The 21,047-nt window shown below is 41.0% G+C and overlaps 2 long non-coding RNA genes across 10 annotated transcripts in view; one reads left to right on the top strand and one right to left on the bottom strand.

Annotated features, from left to right (window-relative positions):
• The first annotated feature begins 4,342 nt into the window (after positions 1-4,342).
• Positions 4,343-21,047, top strand: part of LOC133366616 (uncharacterized) — a 46,662-nt gene continuing 29,957 nt past the window's right edge. For all 9 annotated transcript variants that reach the window (XR_009758463.1, XR_009758459.1, XR_009758461.1 and 6 more), the window contains exon 1: positions 4,343-4,420. This is a non-coding gene — a long non-coding RNA (uncharacterized LOC133366616). The remainder of the gene's footprint in view (positions 4,421-21,047) is intronic.
• Positions 10,815-20,720, bottom strand: LOC133363179 (uncharacterized). The gene is made up of 3 exons (XR_009757614.1): positions 20,649-20,720; positions 16,416-16,492; positions 10,815-11,034 (listed from the first exon to the last, which is right to left on the bottom strand). It is a non-coding gene; the product is annotated as an uncharacterized LOC133363179 (long non-coding RNA).

Genomic DNA, 21,047 nt, shown 5'->3' on the forward strand with positions numbered 1-21,047 from the left:
GGACTATGACTTGCGAGACTACAGTTCGAATCCCCACACATCCATGAAGCTTACTGGGTGACCTTGGGCCAGTCACTCCTTCTCAGACAGAAAGGAAGGCAATGGTAAAACCACCTCTGAATTCTGTTTGCCATGAAAACCCATAGGATCGCCATAAGTCGGGATCGACTTGAAGGCAGTCCATTTCCATTTTCAAACATGATTGCAAAGAAATAAATCCCACGGAACTCAAAAAGTATGCAACTGATCAAACCCACCCTTCCTTCTCTCTCATTTCTCCTCCTGCTTGCCCATTCCCTCCTCCCTCCTTTGCCCCTCCCTCCCCATCCCCTTCCAATTCCTTCCTTCTCCTCCCCCTTCCCCCTTCTCCCCTCCCCTCCCCTCCCTCTCCCTTCCTCCTCCTCATGGTCAGTTTTACCTATCATAAGCATGATTGCATGGGAGTAAATACCATTGAACTCTATAAGCATGCAAATGATCAAACCTGCCCTCCCTCTTCCTTTGCCCTCCTCCAATATGCTCCTTCCCCCCTCCTCCTCCATGCTCAGTCTTACCTATCCTAGCCATGATTTCATAGTATATCCCATTCAACTCAATAAACATACAAATGATGACCTGCCTTTCCCCTCCTTCCCCTCTCCTCTACCCTCCTCCTCCCCTCCCCACTTCCTTCTTCCTCCTCCCCTGCCCACTCCAGCCTTCCCTCTCTCCCCCCAGTCAGTTTTACCTATCCTAAGCATGATTGCACAGGAGTAAATCCCACTGAACTCAATAAACATGCAAATGATCAAACCTGTGCTTCTCCTCCCCTCCCCCTCCTGCCTGTTCCCCTCCCCCTCCTGTCCTCTGCCCTTCCTCCCCTCTCTCCTCCTCCTCCTCCCATCCCCATCCCCTGTGGTCAGTTTCACCTATTCTAAGCATGATTGCAGGGGTGTAAATCCCATTGAACTCAATAAGCATGCAAATGATTAAACATTCTCAGCAAACTTGTACAGGATCCCATTTCTTACCGCTCAGATTAAAAAGCAGAGAAATCCACTAATAGGCCTCCTCTCTGAGATATTGTACTGCCCTATAAATTTGTCAAAATGCAAACACCATTTGGGTTGGTCTTTCACAGTCCAATCCACTTCCTGTGTCGCTTGCAAGAATTTGGTAACATGCTTCTGAGCATATGGGGAGTGGTGGCAACACCTGCAATCAGCCCAAATAATAGAAAGAAGATGTGCTGATCTTGTTTTAGCAGGGAGGAAGCAACATTATTAAGACAGTTGATATAGTTCAGATGGTCACATTACATATGTCTGATTTACTTTGCCATTTTAGTGAAGTTTCCTATAGGAAACCATTTTCTTATGTTTATATTTCTGTGAATATGTAAATAAGCGAAATGTACACTAAAAAACTCCAGAAATAATTGTGGAACAATGGCACTGACTATTCTGCAGAATAGTCTCCAGTGATCATCAGGAGTGTCTCAGTTTGCACAGGATAAATCAGTGGGAGGGGAAATATATTCTAACAAAATGCTGGGTGTGCTCTATGTTTTAACTGACCGTGCTTACCTTGCCTTACATGAAGTGGTTTAAACATAGCAGGCTGAAAACATGCATCCTCTTTTTTCCAACAGCTAGACATTGCTGAAGTAGCAACATATTGTAATCAGTCTGATTTTACATCAAACTGCAGTTTCAGATTCAACTGTTAATGCACCCAAAATAGAAATAGAACATAACCTTCAATTTGGAACACAAAAGGCTATCTTCACTATCATATGGCATTGACCAATAAAAAGGACTGAAATTAATAAATATAAATTTGACACAGATTTCTAGGATGAATAATGAGATAAATAAAATTTTCTAGATTAGATCTCTGTAAAACATTAGTAACATGGGAAAGAAGCAAAATAGGAAGAACACCAACAAACATACAAAAATATAATTCTCCATCTTTGGAGATGGCAGGTGTTGCCACCACTCACTATATGCTCAGAGGCACATGTTACCAAATTATTCCAAGCTACACAGGAAGTGGATTGGACTGTGAAGGCCAACCGAAATTGTGTTTGTATTTTGACAAATTTGTAGGGCAGTACAATATTTCAGAGAGGAGGTCAGGTCTCCTGCTCCCCCGGTGTATTCACTATAGCTGCCCAATTTCCCTGCTTTTTAAAGTTTGATAGAAATGTCTGTGGGCCATAGGTATGTTCTTAAACCGCAAGGTATTTTGCCTATTAGTGAATCAATATTAACATATCAAAAACACATCAGGATTGCTCTCACATGATGGTTGATGGCAGATCACCCTGTGGTGGTGAGTGCGAAGGAGATAGTTTAGCTGGAGCAGGCCCTGAGGGGATCTTCACCTTCCTTCCTCTCTGTCCTGGAATCCTTCCCATAGAACAGATGATGGTAGATCACTTGCATTTAAAAGTGAAGTATTCCTTTGACTCACATTTATTTATTATTTTATTTATTGATTATTTTATTATTATTATTTAAAATTTTATTATTTGATTTATATCCCGCCCTTCCTCCCAGAAGGAGCCCAGGGCAGCTCGTTGAACAGCTCTGGCAGCAGATTTGATAGAGATGCAAACAGTATGTTGCCCTCTCAGCTGATGGCCATATGCTATATATTCAGCTCTTCAAGGTAGCCATATATTAAAGCAGACGGCTTCCCACAAAGAATCCTGGGAACTGTAGTTTACCCCTCAGAGAGCTACAATTCCCAGCACACTTAACAAAATACAATTTCCAGAATGTTTTGGGGGAAGCCATGTGCTTTAAATGTATTGGTGTGTTTCAATGGTAGGTCATTGGGACTGTTTCAGGGCAAAACACAAGGAGACCAACAGTTGGTGGAACCAAAGCCAATGACAGGAAGAATAAACTATGTCTAGTTTTGGCTCTATCCTCCTTCCTGCTAGTTTGACAAGGAATAAGAAGAGGACACTGATAGGCAGTTCCACCCCCTGGATTGGTTATAAATATGAGGCAGGTAGGTGAGGGCTGTCGAAAGGCAGACTAAGGTTGATGGGCTAGTGTGTACGTAGCCTCAGTATGCATGTGTGAAACACACACTAGAGCAGGAGACAGAACCATTTTAAGGACTGCCTGATCCCTTACATACTAGCCGATTCACTGAAATCTTTCGGGGAATTTCATTTGCTAGTTAATACATGACTCATTATACAGCCACAAGAGTGGCTGTATACTATAGCCGGCGTGGATTTTTCACATTCCTTCATGTTAAATTGAAAATACCCCAATGTCATTCTGATGCTTCCCATAAGTTCATTTAAAACAAAACCTTATAAAACTGATAGTCCAGAACTCAGAAACACTTGTTTAACAACAGTATCAATTTTCATGGTGATACACTAGACAGTCAGAGAGAATCAAGAGTTCAAAGTTTAGAGAGAGAGAGGAAAAACCCAGAGCCCTTTTGGACTTTTTTCTGTGAGAGTTCTCGTAAAAATTCATTAAAAATCAGCCATGTACCTGTAATCGTAATACTGACCTTGCCCCATACTCCGACCTTCATCTTCTACAGCTTAAAAGTTTAAAAAATACCTGGCTGATTTTTAATTAATTTAAGAAGTTTTGGCTGGCACCCTCTGATAAGGCGGGGCATACTCCGTAAGAACCAACTGTCAGAATTCTAACAGCCAGACTCACAGCTGCTGGACTTGCCTAATCAGGGGGCCGCACCCACACCAGACTTTGATTTCACTTGAGACAGCAATGACTTCCCTCAGAGAATCCTGGGAAGTGTAGTTTGTGAAGGGTGCTGAGAGAAGACTCCTGTTCCACTGAGAGAGCTCCGGCGGCCAGACTGGTTTAACAGTCAGCCACTCTGATGGAAGGTCTGTGAGGGGAACAGGGTGTCTCCTAGCAACTCTCAGCACCCCTCACTTTCTACACTTCCCAGGATTCTTTGAGAGATGCCATGACTGTCCAAAGTGAACTAAAGGCCTGGTGTGGATGTGGCCAGGGACAGCTTAGGTTTGAATTTGGATGGGAGGCTACATGTGCCTGCTGTAGAATAAAAAGGTGGGGGAAATGCTGAAAAGCAATGATGCTGTTCACAATGTATTGTCTTTGCATTTTGAAAAATTTGTAGGGCTGTACAATACCTCACAGAGGAGGTCAGGTCTCCTGCTCCCCTGGTGCATTCACTATAGCTGCCCAATTTCCCTGCTTCTTAAAGTATGATAGAAATACCTGTGGGCTATAGGTACTTTCTTAAACCGCAATGTTTTGTGCCTATTAGTGAATAATTACTAGAACCTGTGCACTCATTTTTGTGGGTCAAAGTCTGCAGAGCTTCCTGCTAGCTGAAATTAGACAGGCACCCTCCTTAGTGAACTGCAAGCACATGAGTAAGACTTTCTTGTTCCAGCAGGCATTTGAAGGTAGTGTTCAATTTTATGATATATTTGTATTGCTTTATTGTTTTATTTTCTGTATGGTTTTTTATGTATGCCACTTAGAAATGCTAATTATTAAAAGGTACATACATGTCTTAAATAAAATGAATACACCTATAAAAGAAGATTCAAAACAATGTCTGGCTAATAGGCTGTGTTCAGTGTGGTGAGGCACAACTTATGGCAGCTGGCTATGAGTTGTCAATGTTGACAAGGGACTTAAATAAAACTAGAAAACAGGCTGTTGAGGATAAACTATTTTTGTAATAGTTTGCTATTCAGCCTGTAAGGCTGAAGTAAATTTGGTGGTAGACCTGCATATCGAAATAGGCATTCCCCCCAAAACAACAACAACAACAATATGGCAGTGTTTTTTGTGTAGGTTTTGAGGCTGAAGGTTTTTTTTCTGAGAGGAGATTGTTTTGGAGGGAGAAGGGGTGCTTACAATAGCAGCAGTATTCCAATGCCTTTTAAATAATGAATGGAAAGGAAAAGAACAGGAGAAATGCATGGGAAACAGATTGGGAAGCCACCTCTACTGTTGCTGTGGTATGCATTCCCTCCTTCCCCCTGAAAGAAAAGAAAATTTACAATTTACAACCTGCAAACTGAGGTGGCAAACTAGGGGACATTTGTTTCAAAATAGACCCAGTGCAAGGTTCAACAAATGGTTCAATTCTATAAGCATCTGTGATATCAGCTGACTGGGGGGGAAACACAGCCTAGCTGTTTTTGTTATTATTTTAAAAAATTGCTTTGGGGGGCAGGAAATAAAGTTTTCACAGTGTTGTTGCAACTAGTGCCTAGGGATGGGCAAATCTGCCACTTTCAATTTCTCTGTTTTCCAGTCTTAAGTTTAGTTCTCTACATTTCACAACAGCCAGTAATGTTGTTGCTGTTGTTTTTTTAAAGAAGTCCTCATGAACATTTGTCAGTGCTTTAGTGCAAATTTCTCTTAATATATATATGCTTGTATGTAATTTTGCCAGATACACACATATTTGTAAAACAACATTCCCTAATATAATGCATTTTTAATGTTATTTGCTCCAATATATGCATTTTATGCACATTTTACCTTAGTATATATATATTTGAAGTTTGGAGAAGTGAATTGCTGCAACATTTGAAACAATTTGATTGTGTGTGTGGGAAAAACAGATCACCTCATGTCATTGGGATGTCAGGTGACTGACAGGTAGGCAACCCCACTCACCTGTCAGACTTGGTTTGATGAGGGACATAATTATCTGGGCCACTAGCTGGATCCAGTTCCCCACTCCAACTTACACACTCATATAGGCTTTCATGTTGTGAACAGTTACAATCCCACAATCTACTAGGTACATTCATCAAAGGGCCATAATGCAACACTGACAATCTAACACATAAAACTAGCATTATTTTACTGTGATCCCACACATCCCAATAAAACTTCACACTATACATTGATACAGTCACTTACAGCATATGCTCACTGCTAGTGGTGCTCTGTGGTCTGGATTGTATAGGCTACACTTTGCGAGGGGTCCCTGTGGAGGTGGAACATAGGACTTGCATATAGCATAGCATTCATAGCATTTGCATGAAGAAGTCCAGATTCATTCTCTGGTATCTTCAGCTAAAAGGATCAGGTAATGGGAAAGTCTGCTGCTTGAGACCCTAAAATGTAACTGCCAACCAGAGAAGACAATGCTGGGCTATATCAGGGATGGGGAACCTGTGGCCTTCCATATGTTGTTGACCACAGTTCCCATTATCTGTGAACATTAGCCATGATAGCAAGAGCTGATGGGAGTTGGAGTCCAACATCATATGGACGGCTAGATGGTTCATCCATCGGCTAGAAGGACAAATAGTCTGACGGTATAAAATAGCTATGTAGGTTCTCATAACCTTAAAGAGAACTGGGAAGTGATTGATTATGGAGCAAATGGACAGAGCACACTTCATGTACAGAAGGTGGAGGTCATCATTTCACTCACTGATATAAAATGAAACACTATCACTTCTGAGAGCAGATATCAATATGTCATATTCCATCTGTCTGGACTGAAGAGTAATAATACAGAAAATGATGATGCACAAGTTACAGCCCTAAATTCCATCTCTAGAGTACCTTTGATCTCACAGAAAAACAAGGTCCTATGTAATGGGTTGGAATGGATGAATCTGACAATTTTAGTTTCTCACATTTTTCCAATCTTCATTTCAGTTCGTTACATTTCCACATCAGTTTGTAATATTTTTTTAACATGTGCATGAAAATTTATCAGGATTTTAGTGCTAATTTGTCCTAATATTCATATTGTGTATGCAATTTCACATGATTTTAATAACTTTTTAAGGTTATTTTCATCAATATATGCATTTTTATGCACACTTTACCATAGTATATGCATTTTTCTATACATTAATTGTCTGGAGAATTCAGACAAAATTCAGAGAACTGTGAATTTTGAAACATGGCTGTGTTTTGGTTTGTGTGTTGCTTTGGAAAATGCAAATTAGATAAATTCACTTTTAATTATGAACTGTATTGAATTTCTTCCCATTCCTACCCGTGTCATTTTGCTTGGAGTGGAGCTGTATAGCAAGTGCATGATGAGTACTGTAATGCTGTCCTAGTTTATGCAAGAAAAAGTCCTTTTTTGGGTCTTTTTATGGCCATAGTTCTTTTGTCTGCTGCTTTCTAAGAGAATAGATTGATGAGTTCTGCAAAAGTCCATTTACCATCCCCTCCCCCATATTTAGAACTATGGCCAAAATAATCTATGTTAATTAATAATAATAATAATAAAAAAATATTTTTAGGGCGCCTATCTGGCCGAATGAACGGCCACTCTAGGTGGTGTACATAATTAAAAATACAACATATAATACAGTTTTAACATATAAAACAATTATAATCCACCAACCTACATCTATACAGTGTAAACTAAAATTATCTAGGAGACTTGTATGCCCACTGAAACAACCAAGTTTTCAATCCTTGGCGGAAACCTACCAGGGAGGGGGCATGGCGAAGGTCGTATGGCAGAGAATTCCAGAGGGTGGGGGCCACAACTGAGAATGCCCTCTCTCTGGTCCACACCAGCCTAGCTGTCTTAACTGGTGGGACCAAGAGAAGGTCTTGTGAGGCAGATCTCGTCAGGCGGCATATTTGGTGATGCTGGAGGCACTCCTTTAGATAAACTTAGTTTATGCAAATAATGGGTTAAGCTGTTCCACTTCAGACTTTGCAGAACATCATATGATTGAAAGTGTCTCTATATTAAAAACTCATACTGTGCTTTCACCTCTCAGTTTTATGGGACCATTAATTCCTTGTGAAAGAGACAGGTGGGGGAGGGATGAGATTCATCCAATGACTTTGGGGACAGGCAATTTGTTTTTGTTTTATACCTTTAAATATTTTAATTTAAAAAAGTTTATTGCTGCTTGAAGCAGTGGCTCAGCTGGGAATAACACTGCATCATGTTGTAATATTGTTCCCAGGGATCTTCTTGGGTAAAACAATGATGGTTGTACCCCATACCTTTTTCATCTCACCCCTAAAAATGGCAGTTTGGCTGGGCTGGTTACTTTGATCCAACACTGTAAAACACAAAAGAAAACTAATTCCACACATAAACCTTCCTCTTTCAACAAGCCTTTTAAGTAGAGACCTTATCACAATCTGTGTCTGTGTTGGAATTGCTTTTTAATATGTTTTTAAAGCTTTTTTTTAAAAAAAGATGTTTTTAAGGATGTTTTCTTTTAAGATATTTTAAAGTCTGTTTTTATGATGTTTTAGAGTGTTTTTAGTACTTTTGTTTGCCACCCTGGGCTCCTACTGGAAGGAAGGGTGGGATATAAATCTAATAAATAAATAATAAATAAATAAACAACTTGATATTGGAAAGAGTTGTAGCTTGGGCTACTTCCTGACATTCTAGTTTTTTTTGCATCATGCAGTCCCCTTCCCCATTCAACACAATCCCTGCAGTCTCTTCTGTTCAGGAACAGACATACAACTTTTTCTGCTGTTGTGCAAACTAGGCCAAGGTCACTTTCATATCAGCTAATTAGGACCTTGCAGCTACAGGAATGTCACTCTACATGGCTGGGAGTGAATGAAAGGAAACAATTGCTGAGCAGATTTTACTAGCTTTGCTGATTCCATTTGAGAATCTACAGTGGTTGGGAAGGGCTGTTTATGTATATGTTGATGCTGAGAGCAGAAATATTTTTATATATATAGAAAAAAATCAACATCTCTAGAACTTTGCTTTCTGGAAAATAATCTAACAATAAACGAGAGAGTTTATTATTCCAAAGCACACTGATTTTGGTTTCTGCAAGAGACATTTACAAGCGTAAAAGAAACCAGGAGCATTTGAAAGAATAACAGAACAGCAATAAGGCACCACAGATACTGCAAATAGAAATAATTTATAGCTAGTGGGTGGGTGTCATATATAATCAGGGTTCTCTAAGTACCATGGAGAAGTACTATGGAGAAGACTCTCAGCATCTTGAAAACTGGAGCAGGGACTCATATAACCGTGGTAAACAGGCAGGCTCATATGGGAGAAGGCATCCCTTCAGATATCCCTTCTCTAGGCATCATCTACTTCAGCAAGAGTGGGATGGGACCCAATGTGGAATGGGATGAATCTAAAATAACTAAAAAAAAAAAGTCAAGCATAGCTTGAATCCTTTCCAATTAGAGCCAGGGGGAGTTTGTCCATCAGAATGTTGTTGTTATTATTATTTAATTTTGAGAATTGTTATTTAATTTTGAGAATTGTATTATTTTATTGATGTATTATGTTCTATTGATGTATTGTTATGTTAGTGTTTTTTGTAAGCCACCTTGAGGGCTTTTTGGCCATAAGGCGGGGTATAAATTTAATAAATAAATAAATAAATAACCATAGGGACTAGAAACCTGGGGTGTGTGTGTGTGTGTTTGTATGTGTAAACCAATTTAAAGCTTACATTCTCAGGATAATGAATTTTGCCCCCTTCCTTGTGCTGTACAGTTCCAGAATACATACCTGGTTACTTGTTTTCTCATACCATCCCTTCATCACAAAAAAGATATCAACACAGAAAATGTTTTGACTAACTCCGGGAAACATCTCTTAGTCCTTTTGCAGCTTAAACAGGAGGATGAGGGTTGTATAATAAAACCTCCTATGAGAAAGTCAGGGAACAGTTACAAGCTGCAAATGTGTTAGTGGTGGGCTCTCTAACACTGGAAGCATTCAAGAGGCAGCTGGACAAGCACCTGTCCGGTATGCTTTAAACTGGATTCCTGCACTGAGCAAGGGGTGGACTCGATGGCCTTATAGGCTCCTTTCAACTGTACAGTTCTATGATTCTATGACTATCCTTCTGAAATCACAAAAGTCTACAGAAGAAAATCACTTATATGACCAGTTGCAAAATACTCATCTAATAAGGGCTCTGCAAAGTGGTTTTTCATTACTTGCTAGCTGCTCCATCTTAAGGGAACATACACAATGCATGGCTTAGTTGAGACTTACAATGTCCCTACAGAAATGAAATTCTTTGGTAGTCTGTGGTGATTACAGCCTACCAAAATGAGATGGCAAAAGCTGGATATATGAGACATCATGATGCATGGGTGGACAAAGCCTGGGGCCCAAAAAACAAATTGTTAACCACATGACAGGTCACAATAAATGACTAGCTGGCTGTGTTTGGCTTGGTGGGACATTAGCTGCAAAGCTTTCTCCGTTGGAGCACCATCTTCGTAGAATATGTTTCTTTGTAAAATGTTTTCTCCTATTAGGCCTTGTCTAACTAGAAACGGGCAAAATCCATTTTGATTATGTCAAACGTTCTAGGATTGGCAGTTTTGATTATGTTGGTATTACTGTGTTGTTGTTTTGAAGTAGCAGAAGAACAACATATGAAGGTGTTTTATAAAGTTAGATTGATGCATTTAGCCCAAGACTGTCTGCTTAGATTGACAGTAGCTATCCAGCCCTGGTCCCTGAAATCCTTTAATTGGAGAGCATAGATACCTTCTACATGCAAAGCTCATGCTCTGCCACTGAACCTGGGCCCTCCCAAACAGCAGCAGTGGGAGCATAGTTGTTAATATGTTTACGCTCACCATCTATCATGATCTCACTTTAATTTAAAGCCAGAAATCTTCAGAGGTTGAGACCATGTTGAAATAGGGTCAATTTTTCTCATACCTTACTTCTCTCCTTCTGTCAACTCCCTTGTGTCAATATATTCTTAGATTGTAAGCACCTTGGGATGGGACCTCTCATTCTTTGAAAAGCACCATGTGCATGGATATAATATATATATACAAAGAAGAGACATGTTGGTTCAAATCAGGGTCTTTATAGTCCAGCATCTGGTTTCCAACAGTTTTATGGTTTGTTTTTGAGATGGGCACATGCAAGGGCACACACACACAAACCAAGATCTTTGGGTCCCCAACCCTGAGAACCAGCTCTTGCAGGCAAACAGCAGTTGTGAATTGACCATGATATAAGACCAACCCTGATGCCACCACTTCTTCTGTCCTCAAGTCTGGGCCAGGAGACTCCCACCTCTTAAAATCCAGACACCTGTGGAATTCCAAAGAAAGCAAGAACTAAAAAACAGACTCTCTGCTTCCTAGAGCTCCAAGCTAACAGATTACTCAATAGCAGTTAGCCAAGTTTGGCAAAGTGCTCAATTTAGTATCAAGCTTAACCTAAAAGAACACACACCAATAAATAGGAGGTAGCTTTGTTAAAATAATTAATTAAGAATAGCAACTTAAGAACCAAAACACAGTAAGAATACATTTGAGATTTATTAAACAGAATGAAAATAAATAAGCTAACTATCCTAGCTATTTATGTCAAATAAAGCGCAGAAGCATTGACTACAACAAGAACTAGAGAAGCGAAGGCGCAGAAACAAACTGGAAACATTCAGAAAAGAAGTTTTCCATTGCCCCCCCTCCAATATTCTCATTGCTATCAGGAGCAAAGGAGCACAGCACACAAGGTGTTGCAAGGGTGTCAGGAAGATTGTGAGGCACCAGGACAAAGAAAAATGCTAGCTTTATAGTAGAAAGACATAGCAACTAATATGAAGCTGAAGAGCCAATCAGAAGACTTATCTGATGGAACTTTCCTGTGCCTTCCAGTGCCATGCACGTGTGTTCGCACAACTTTCCAACTATCCCAATTAGTGAGTTCCAGCTTTAGTCTTCAAGCACCACTCTCTCCAGATAACACAGCTGTCTTCAGCATAAGTTCTCTTTTTAATGAGTACAGACTTTCTCCCAGCAACAAGATCTTGCCCACAAGTAGGGAAGGAAAGATCTGTCTGTTCTGATTCTCTCAGTTTCTCATCTTTCCAATATTAAATTCAGTTCTCTACATTTCTACAGCGATCTGTGTTTTTTTTGAAAAAAGCCTCATGAAAATTCTCTGCCATTTTAGTGTGAATTTTTCCAAATAAACAAATTTTTGTAAGCCGTTTTGACAAAGATATACATTTTTGCAAGCCATTTTTCATCATTTCATGCCTTTTTGCATGTTATTTTCACTTATGTATTCATTTTTATGTGCACTTTCCCCATATATATGCATTTTTGTAAATGTTTTGTTTGCAAACTGCATCCCAAAACTTTAATAAATGTGAATTTTGAAGGATGGCTGTGTTTTGGTTCTCATATTGTTTTGAAAATTGTGAATCTGATAAATTCTGCTTGCAATGGGAACTGAATCGAAATTCTCACCCATTCCTACCCAAAAGTAACTAATTAACTAAATGACTTTGGGCATGGGGTTAAATGCATTAAAAGTGACAACCTATAGGCAGAAAATTTAAGTAGGGTTGCCAGGTTCAGGGCCTGAGACTGATCCTGTATCTTTAGGAGAAGAGAAAGTCAGCCAAGTGCAGGTGTTCTTGCAACCCTGTAATGGGAAAAACCACAAGGTGGAATTCTCCCTTCCCCTTGTACAACTTTTAAGGATACAGAAGACCTCTTGGAGGCTGGGCCTGGCAACCAAGAGGTCTTCTGTATCTTTAAAAATTTTGCAGGGGGAAGGGAGAATTCCACCTTGTGGTTTTTCCCATTACAGGGTTGCAAGAACACCTGCCCTTGGCTGACTTTCTCCTCTCCTAAAGATACAGAATCAGTCTCAGGCCCTGAACCTGGCAACCCTAACTGGCACCTCTTTTTTGCTAATCATAGCATCCATTTTGTGCTGATACTGGCACCTCATTTTTTAAAACCAAAAAGCACTGGCTTTATGAATTCTATATGTATTTAATGGTGGTTAGTCTGTTTAGGTTCTCCTGCTCACAAAAAAAGAGGGATGAAAAATAATGAAGGAAGGATGAAAAGATTATCAAAGCTTTTTTTAAAAAATTCATCTTCTTTTGCCTGAATCCATCCTATCCTATTTTCTGAAGCTTTGCTCACATGCCTTGCATTTTGAACATCTTGCTGTCATTGTTTTCCTAACTTTTTGTTGTAAGATTGTAGGATTTGGTCAAGAGGGTGCTAATGGTGCTAGAAGTACTGATGGGGAGATGCCCTTAATAGTCCTGGCAAAGTTGCAAGGAAATCTCTTCTTTGAGAGATGGGCTGATTGCCCATAATAGCTGGATCTTCCTCAAGACTTCAAAATAGCTAGGAAATACTTGAAAAGTATCATGCCTCTCTTCCATCCCTCACTCACAAACTTCCGTCTCTGTCATCAGGAAACCACTCTGTATTGGAGCTAGCTATGAGGGCCTGCACCTGGTGTTGGGCCAAGCAGGAAACTAGGGCTGCTGCTGGTGTACCGTCCAACCTGCTGCCCAGCAGCTTCTCTGACTGAGGTGGCAGAGGCCATCTCGGCTGTGGTATTGGAGCAGCCCAGAATAATAATCCTACGTGATTTCAATGTCCATGCTGAGGCTGCCTCTAGTGTTCTGGCTCAGGACTTCATGGTCTCTATGACAACCATGGGGCTGTATCAAGTTGTCACCAGCCCGTGTATAGGGCAGGGCACACCCTCAGTTTGGTTTTTGCTCCAGATGGAGGAAGGGGTGATTTGGAGATGGTGGTGGTTGTTACTCCATTGTCATGGTCAGACCACTTCCTGGTGAAGTTTAGACTTATGGCTCCAATCCTCCCCTGCAGGGGTGGTGCACAGATTAAGATGGTCAGCTCCTGGAGATGAATGAAATCCACTGGATTCCTGAATGCCCTGGGGGAGTTCCCAGTAGATACAGCAGATGATCCTGTTGAAGCCCTTGCCATGTTGTGGAACTGCAAGGTACGTCGGGCTCTTCACGATTGTCCCCAAGAGCCCACTCCGGCATTGTGGACTTGGTTTGCACATTGATACACTACTGAGATAAGGGCAATGAAACAGTCTGGATGATGGCTAGAGTGCAAGTGGTGAAAGACGTGCTGTGAGGCTGATCGAGCATGAGCAAAACATCATAACTCTGCCTACTGTGCAGCAGAGAGGGTGGCAAAGAAGGCCCACTTCTCTGCCACTATTGCATCCTAAAGTAGCCATCCAGTGTAGCTTTTCTGTATTGTCAGAGGTCTGTTGACATCAACTCCAGGAAACAGAGTTTTAGACCCTTCAAGGGCCCACTGTGAATTGTTTGCAAGGCACTTTGAGAGTAAAGTTGTTCGCCTCTGTAGCAATCTATAGATAGCAAAACACCACACTGTATGATTTGGTTATAGTTTTATATTGACTCTGTTTTGTATTGAAAGCTTAAGAAACAAATACTAATTTTAAAACCACACTTTAATTCAAGCTAACAATCCTTGAAGGAAACAACACCCTTTTCAATAATTCACACCAGCATACGCACACGCACCAAGTAGCGCATGGCATAAAAGAGGAACCACTTAAATGAAGGAGTTAAGAGGGTGAAGGGTGTGCCTTTAGAAAGCCAGGAAAGCTTAGGAAACTGCAGGCACTTTTGACCCTCTTGAGTGGCAACTGTTATCACTCTTGTTTCCCAAATGCAGTTAGTGATGTTGTGGGAGTTTGTCTGAGCCTGGTTCAGAAGCAAACCACAGAAGCTTGGAAGTTCCCACTCAAAACAGGATGCGAGCCTCCTAGCTCCTAATATTCCTCTTCTGATTCGGATCAAAATCTGAACATTCAAAAGAGGAAGTTCCACCCCTACTCTACACCTGCCTCCACCATCCTCCTTGGCCTGCCACCCCAGCTACCCCAAACACACTTTCCCTCTCCCTTACCTGGTTTATTGGCAGAGTGCATGGGCAGCAGCAGCAGAAAGGAAAGAAAGCCACCTTTTCTTTCCCTTCCTCTCTCCCACCTTTCCATTGTTCCATGTAAGACACACTGTGTGCCTACTAGGAGGGGTACTGGAAGAGCCCCTGTAAGAACTACAGTTCCCATAGTGCATTGCATCTTATGTTACACTAGTAGCTCTGGTGCCCTGGATCTTCTTGGAATGTTAACTATTCACACACACCACAATTACACTAAAAGTTTCTTTAGGTGACGTGTTAAAACAGGGATGGGGAATTTGTGGTTTTCTAGCTCTTGTCATCCTGACCATGGGCCAGGCTGGCTGGGGCTGATGGGAGCTAGAATCCAACAATATCTGGAGGGTTACAGGTTCCCCATCCCAGAGTTATACTACTACGTTTCAAACTTTGTTTTGCTTTATGATATACTAGAGTCAATGAAACATACAGTTCAGCCAGTCATAAGAAGTGAGATGAGTGATACCCCTTCAGTTAGTGAAGTGAGATAAGGAGCAGGGCCCTGACGTTTCTTGCCTTGCCATAAGCTTTCAAAGGAGGTGCACCATTGAACTTCTAACAGTGCTTTCTGCCTATGAGTGCATAGTTGGGATCACACCTGCTTCCTGAAGTATTGGGGCTTGCTTTGGGCAGTTAGTTCAACACCATAGGAAACTGTCGAGGGACATGATGAGATGTTTTGTTCTCAGAATGGTTTAACAATCTCTCTTCCCAGGGTACTCTGACAATTGTAGCTCTGTGAGGGGAATAGGGTGTCTCCTAGCAACTTTCAGCATCCTTAACAGGCTACAATTCCCAGGATTCTTTGGGGAAAGCCATATCTATTTAAAGTGATATGTTACTGCTTTAAATGTATAATGCAGATGGGGCCTTATTCACTGTCATGAAAGGCTTAGAAGACCCACCAATCAGGAACCTAGATGAGAACTTCATTGCCTCTTTAGAAGAACAGAACTAGGAAACTCCACCCAGATGTACCTACCATCTAGCGAATAAACCATATCCACACATTTCCTGTAATATAATTGGTTCATATGGCTCTGAGTTGTGTCTTCCTCAAAGCCTCATTGCTATCTGCTGCTGTATTTGTTGCCACTCAGCACTATATTATTTCAGACAGGCTTCCCAGTTCAGATATTGTTGTAGTACCAAATGTTTGTTGTTCCCAAGTCTCTGCTGCCATCTTTCGGCCCAATTACAACCAGCTGAAGAACTTCAGTGCCAGTTTTGCCACTCTGTACCATGCCACTCTGTACTCCCACACCTCTGCCTGCTTTCCCCTTTTGGCAGCATCCGTCTTGCCTTCTTCCCCTTCTGTTGTCATCTTTATACACTGCACCTGCTGACTCTGCCCCTCATCTTGATCTGTTTCTGCACTCAACCCCTTCCTAGCCCTTTTGCTTGTCTGTGGCAGGGCCCCATGTCTCCCACCTCAATGTCTGCTGTTGAATCATATGCTGCATCTTTTGGGTGGCTCCGTCACACCATGCTCCACACTTCCAAACAAGCATGCATAGAATGAAGCTATACGTTTGCAGACATCAGTTTAGAAAACATTCTAGGTACAGTTAGGACTGCTTTTGAAAGAGAGAGGGAAGCCATGTTTGCCAGAAATAGTGATATTTAGGAAAAAATAACCCACAGGGGGAAACAGGAAATTTTCTCTCCACCTCCCCTTAAGAAGTAGAAAATAACATTTACCCATTTCGTGATAATCATAAGAGTCTGTTTTCTTGGATCCAAAAACTGGCTGCTGCTCCCAACAGAAGAGAAATGTACTGCAAAATGAGATTATCTATTTTAGTGTTTATGCTTGGATTATGTTAGTGTTTAGAGTTTTTGTAGATCGATTTGAATTCCAGGAGGAGGTGGGATCCAAACATACAAAATAAGAGAAACAAAGACCTTGAGAGTGCTTAGTAAGATATGCCTTGAGCCACCTAATGAGAGTGACCAGTTTTGGATCTTAATTTGTATCATTCCTTTCTTCCCAGATTGAGAAGAATGAAAACAGACAGTTCTGCCTGAGAACCAGGTTGCTTGGTTAAACTACAAAGAGACATTTATGGTGGATTCAGAAGTTACTGAGTCATCATAATCTGTCTGATAACCTTATCTAACAGGTAGCATAATCCCATGCATGTCTACTCAGGCATAATGAATGTAAGGAGAGTTGCTCCCAATATATAGGGCTGCAATGAAAAACTGTAATCCTAGACATCAGGGAACTGGCCAACATGGTGGCCTCAAGATATGGTTGGACTCTATCTCTCATCAGCTGTAGCCAGCATGGCCAATGGTCAGAGACAATTAGTGTTGTCCACCAACATCTGGAGCCCCCACCTTGGCTACCCCTGCTATACACATTCACCCAAGAAGAGAGTGAATCCTACTGAATTCACTGGGACATGCTTCTGAGTGACGATGGTTAGGATGATTATGTAAAGCTGTAAATATGAGTATTAACTGAATGGGGAAGAGCGAAGGGAACAGTCTTTATCATTGTTTGCTTTACGTTTCTGTCCATTTGTTAGAAAAGCAAGAATCAAAGGCATCCCTCCCCTTCTGTGATCTTCATCCATTTATGTTATATGCAGAGCTTGGAAGTAACTAGTTACAAGTAACGAATTACTTGTAATTCATTACTTTTTTGAGTAATGAGTGGGTAATTCCTTTACATTTTGATTGTAATAGAACTAGGAGTAATTTTACTACTTTTGTGGAGTAATTGTAATGTTCCAGAATTACTTTTGGGCATTACTTGGGGGGGAGCAGGGGAAGTTTTCTGCTCTCTGATTTGTGGATGAAAATCATGTGCCTCAAACTGGGCTTCTGTGCAGCATCGCTCTTCCGTCGTGCTCTGTGGGTAGGTAGGAGGCGACGAGGGAGGAGGTGGAGAGTGAGACGAGGTGGAGTGGAGAAAACAATTGTTTAAAAAAATGGAAGGTGGTGGCGAAGAATGGAGTAGAGGGAAAAAGGAGCCCGAGGGCAAGAACATGGATAAAGGAGGAGAAGGAGGCAGCAGCAGAATGGTGTGGAGGTGAAAGATGACAATGTGTATGCGTTTGTGTGTATACTGTGTTTGCACTTGGCACACAAAGTGGCCTCCACCACCCTCTCTTGCTACTGTGCTGCATTTGCAGTATTTTAACTTTTTTGCATCTCAGGGGAAAATGTTTGCTTGAGTGAGTGTCCCTTAGTTGGTGGCAGGACAGGGTCCATGAGGTGGTTAAGTGAGAGAGATTATGCTGGCTGGCTGAGTGGGGTGGTGTTGCACTTGGTTTGGCATGCAAAGATCTGAGTAGTGGCCTCAGCCTTTCTCCCACCACCCTTACCAGCAGAGAGACCACCATTGCTATCTTATGAATAAAAATAATTATTCTGCTACCTCTGTATGTGTTTGTTTATTTTTAATGTTGTTTTAGGCCACTTAGATGTGCAGCAGCCAAGGCGAGCACCTTGTAGGCTTTTTTAAAAAAAAGTAACTGAAATGTAATTGTAGTGATTACTTTGGAGGAAAAGTAATCAGCTACTTTCAGAGCAACTGCAATTGTAACTGTAATTACTACTTTTTGGGCCATGTAACTGTAACTTATTACTTTTTAAAAGTAATCTTCCAAGCATGTTAGGGGAACAGGAAGTATGCCTCTCAACTTTAGCTGTGGCTGTATCCCACACCTGCTCTGGGCTCTGCCTCCAGGCCCAACCTGATAACTAGAATTTTTATAGCTTATATGGGGTGTGCAGACAACTCCATTCAAATGTTCATACTGTTGAGGTGTGAGGGAGAAGAAGGACTGCACCTACTGCCCATGCCTCCAAACACCAATGTGGTCACATATTCTGCATAAATGCAAAAGGACCCTATGTGTACAGGGCTCTTTCTCATTAATGACAAATGCAGGGTTGGCCAGCAGGCATGTTGATGTTTGAGTATGTGGCAGCAGATGTGACCCCACTTCCTCTTCATGTATGTAGTAAATTCATGAAGGGGGTTGTTTGAAGATCTGTCGCATCCAAATAGAATGCACATTTGCTTCACCACATTTTGATCTCTATATGCACATGAAATAGTTTTGATTTCCCAGTCATCCATGCCAAATCTCCCTCCTTTTGTTTCATCTACCAATGTGACATCACAAGACTATGTAAATATGGACTCCTGATTCTGTTGATGTTTATTTGCTAACATATGCCCTTATTTGGAAAGTGGAGAGGGGGGAGTATAATGGAATGTTAGGGTGTGAGTGTTTGGTGTGAATGTCTCTGACTGGGTGTTGGATTATCTGGTTGGGAGGAGGGAATGAGTGAGGGCTTGTGTTTAAAATATACTGGAGGTTTTGTCAGTGAGGGAATCAGTTGATTTTATTCTAGGGCTTGGGTAGATAGATAGATTAGGAATTGGGGTAGAGGATGGTGGTTGGCCTGGGTAGAATTAAGATATAGTTAGATAGTGCAGTGATATACTGTGTCAGAGCTTATTTTTATCTGTAAGGTTTAAAAATTATCATCTGAGAATAATAAAGTATCTTTTTTTAATTGTCCCATACTTACACCTATGTTTGGTTATCACATACCATAAGTAAATATCAGTCAGGGAGTTGATGAATAAACAAATGGTACTGAAACTAAAACTCTTAATTTTCAGTGTCTCTTGGTAAATAGCATAAAGGTGTTTCATCCTGAAACTGGTGGCAGCACTATACCATAAGGGTATCCCTTGAAGGAAAGGATTGTCTCACAAACAACCTAGCAATAACTATATACACAGTGGGTTTGGGGTATCCAGGATCACCAAGACATAAGGGTGGGATCCTGTGGAGTACCCAGGCTGTGAGGAAAAATATTGCACACAAAGCTTAGGAAGTGTTGAATAGCCTCTGTACACGTGTAAAGGGTTGATAATACATTGAATAGAGGCTGACATTCCCCCCATCTGCTGCATGAAGGCAGTGATAGGCGAGTGGGGATGTCACAACCAACAATGTTAGAGAAGCAAGAAGTGTTTCTTTTTCCAGTAAACAGCAAACAGCTCCTCTCTGGATCTCCTTCAGTAATTGAGAAGGTGTGCCATCTAGTGTAAAGGGAGTGAGACTGCTCATTTATTTCCTTATTTTCCCCCTTCTTTATTTGCAAAACCCACTGATTAGTGTTCTCCATTTGCCCATATCTCTTCCTCATTATTATCTAAGAAATTATGGTTATGAAGTTTATGTGGGGGATATCTCAGTTGCTTCTGCAAATTATTTTCGTTGAACTCCAATAGGAACAAAATCTTGCTGCAATCCAGGCACAATTTGCAAATTGATTTTTTTTTAGCAAATTGGTGCTTTCATTCTGCTTCAATAGTGATATATCTAAATTACCTTCTGGATAAATTGGAGGACTGAAAAATCAATTTTTACCTTCCCTGCAGAAATGCATGTTTGTACCATAAGCAAATAATTTCTTTTTGTAACATTGTCTCATAAAATTGAGATTTAATTCCAAGCTCTGGCAAGTTTATGAATCTTCATAAATATTAGGAAAGAATTGGAGATACCTGTGGTGTTTAAGGAGAATGATAGAGTTGCAAGGTTAATTTGCATTGCAGACTGAAACAGAATCTCCAGGTGACACCAGATTATTTGAATGTTGCTTAACTCCAAATGCTGCTTCCAAGATATTTTAGCATCCTATTCTTACCAGTATGCAGAGTGAGATGAAGATCTTTTATCTAGGTTTTTACATTTGGCTTGATAGCTGAAAATAATTGTTAAGGTGGGGGCTGAAGAGAAAGTTTGGCAGTTGCAACTAGTCAGCAGGGAAGATAATAGTTTTAGAATTGTTTGGGAAGTAAGAACCTTCTGGAGCTCCAAGGGCATGCAGTTTGCTGGGGTGGGGAATGTAATTTTGCTTAGCAGACTAGCACTATTTTGATGTGTATCTACTCACTTAGTTACATAGGAATACAGGAGGTTGCCTCTACCCAGTCCGACCATCTGTCCATATTAGGGTTGCCAGGTTCCTGGCCTGAGACTGATCCTGTATCTTTAGGAGAAGAGAAAGTCAGCCAAGTGCAGGTGTTCTTGCAACTCTGTAATGAGAAAAACCACAAGGTGGAATTCTCCCTTCCCCTTGCACAACTTTTAAAGATACAGAAGACCTCTTGGTTGCCAGGCCTGGCCTCCAAGAGGTCTTCTGTATCTTTAAAATTGTGGAGTGGGAGGGAGAATTCCACCTTGTGGTTTTTCTCATTACAGTGTTGCAAGAACACCTGCACTTGGCTGACCTTCTCTTTTCCTAAAGATACAGGATCAGTCTCAGGCCATGGACCTGGCAACCCTAGTCCAT

Source organism: Rhineura floridana, chromosome 1 (genome assembly GCF_030035675.1).
Source record: "Rhineura floridana isolate rRhiFlo1 chromosome 1, rRhiFlo1.hap2, whole genome shotgun sequence".
Taxonomy (NCBI): domain Eukaryota; kingdom Metazoa; phylum Chordata; class Lepidosauria; order Squamata; family Rhineuridae; genus Rhineura; species Rhineura floridana.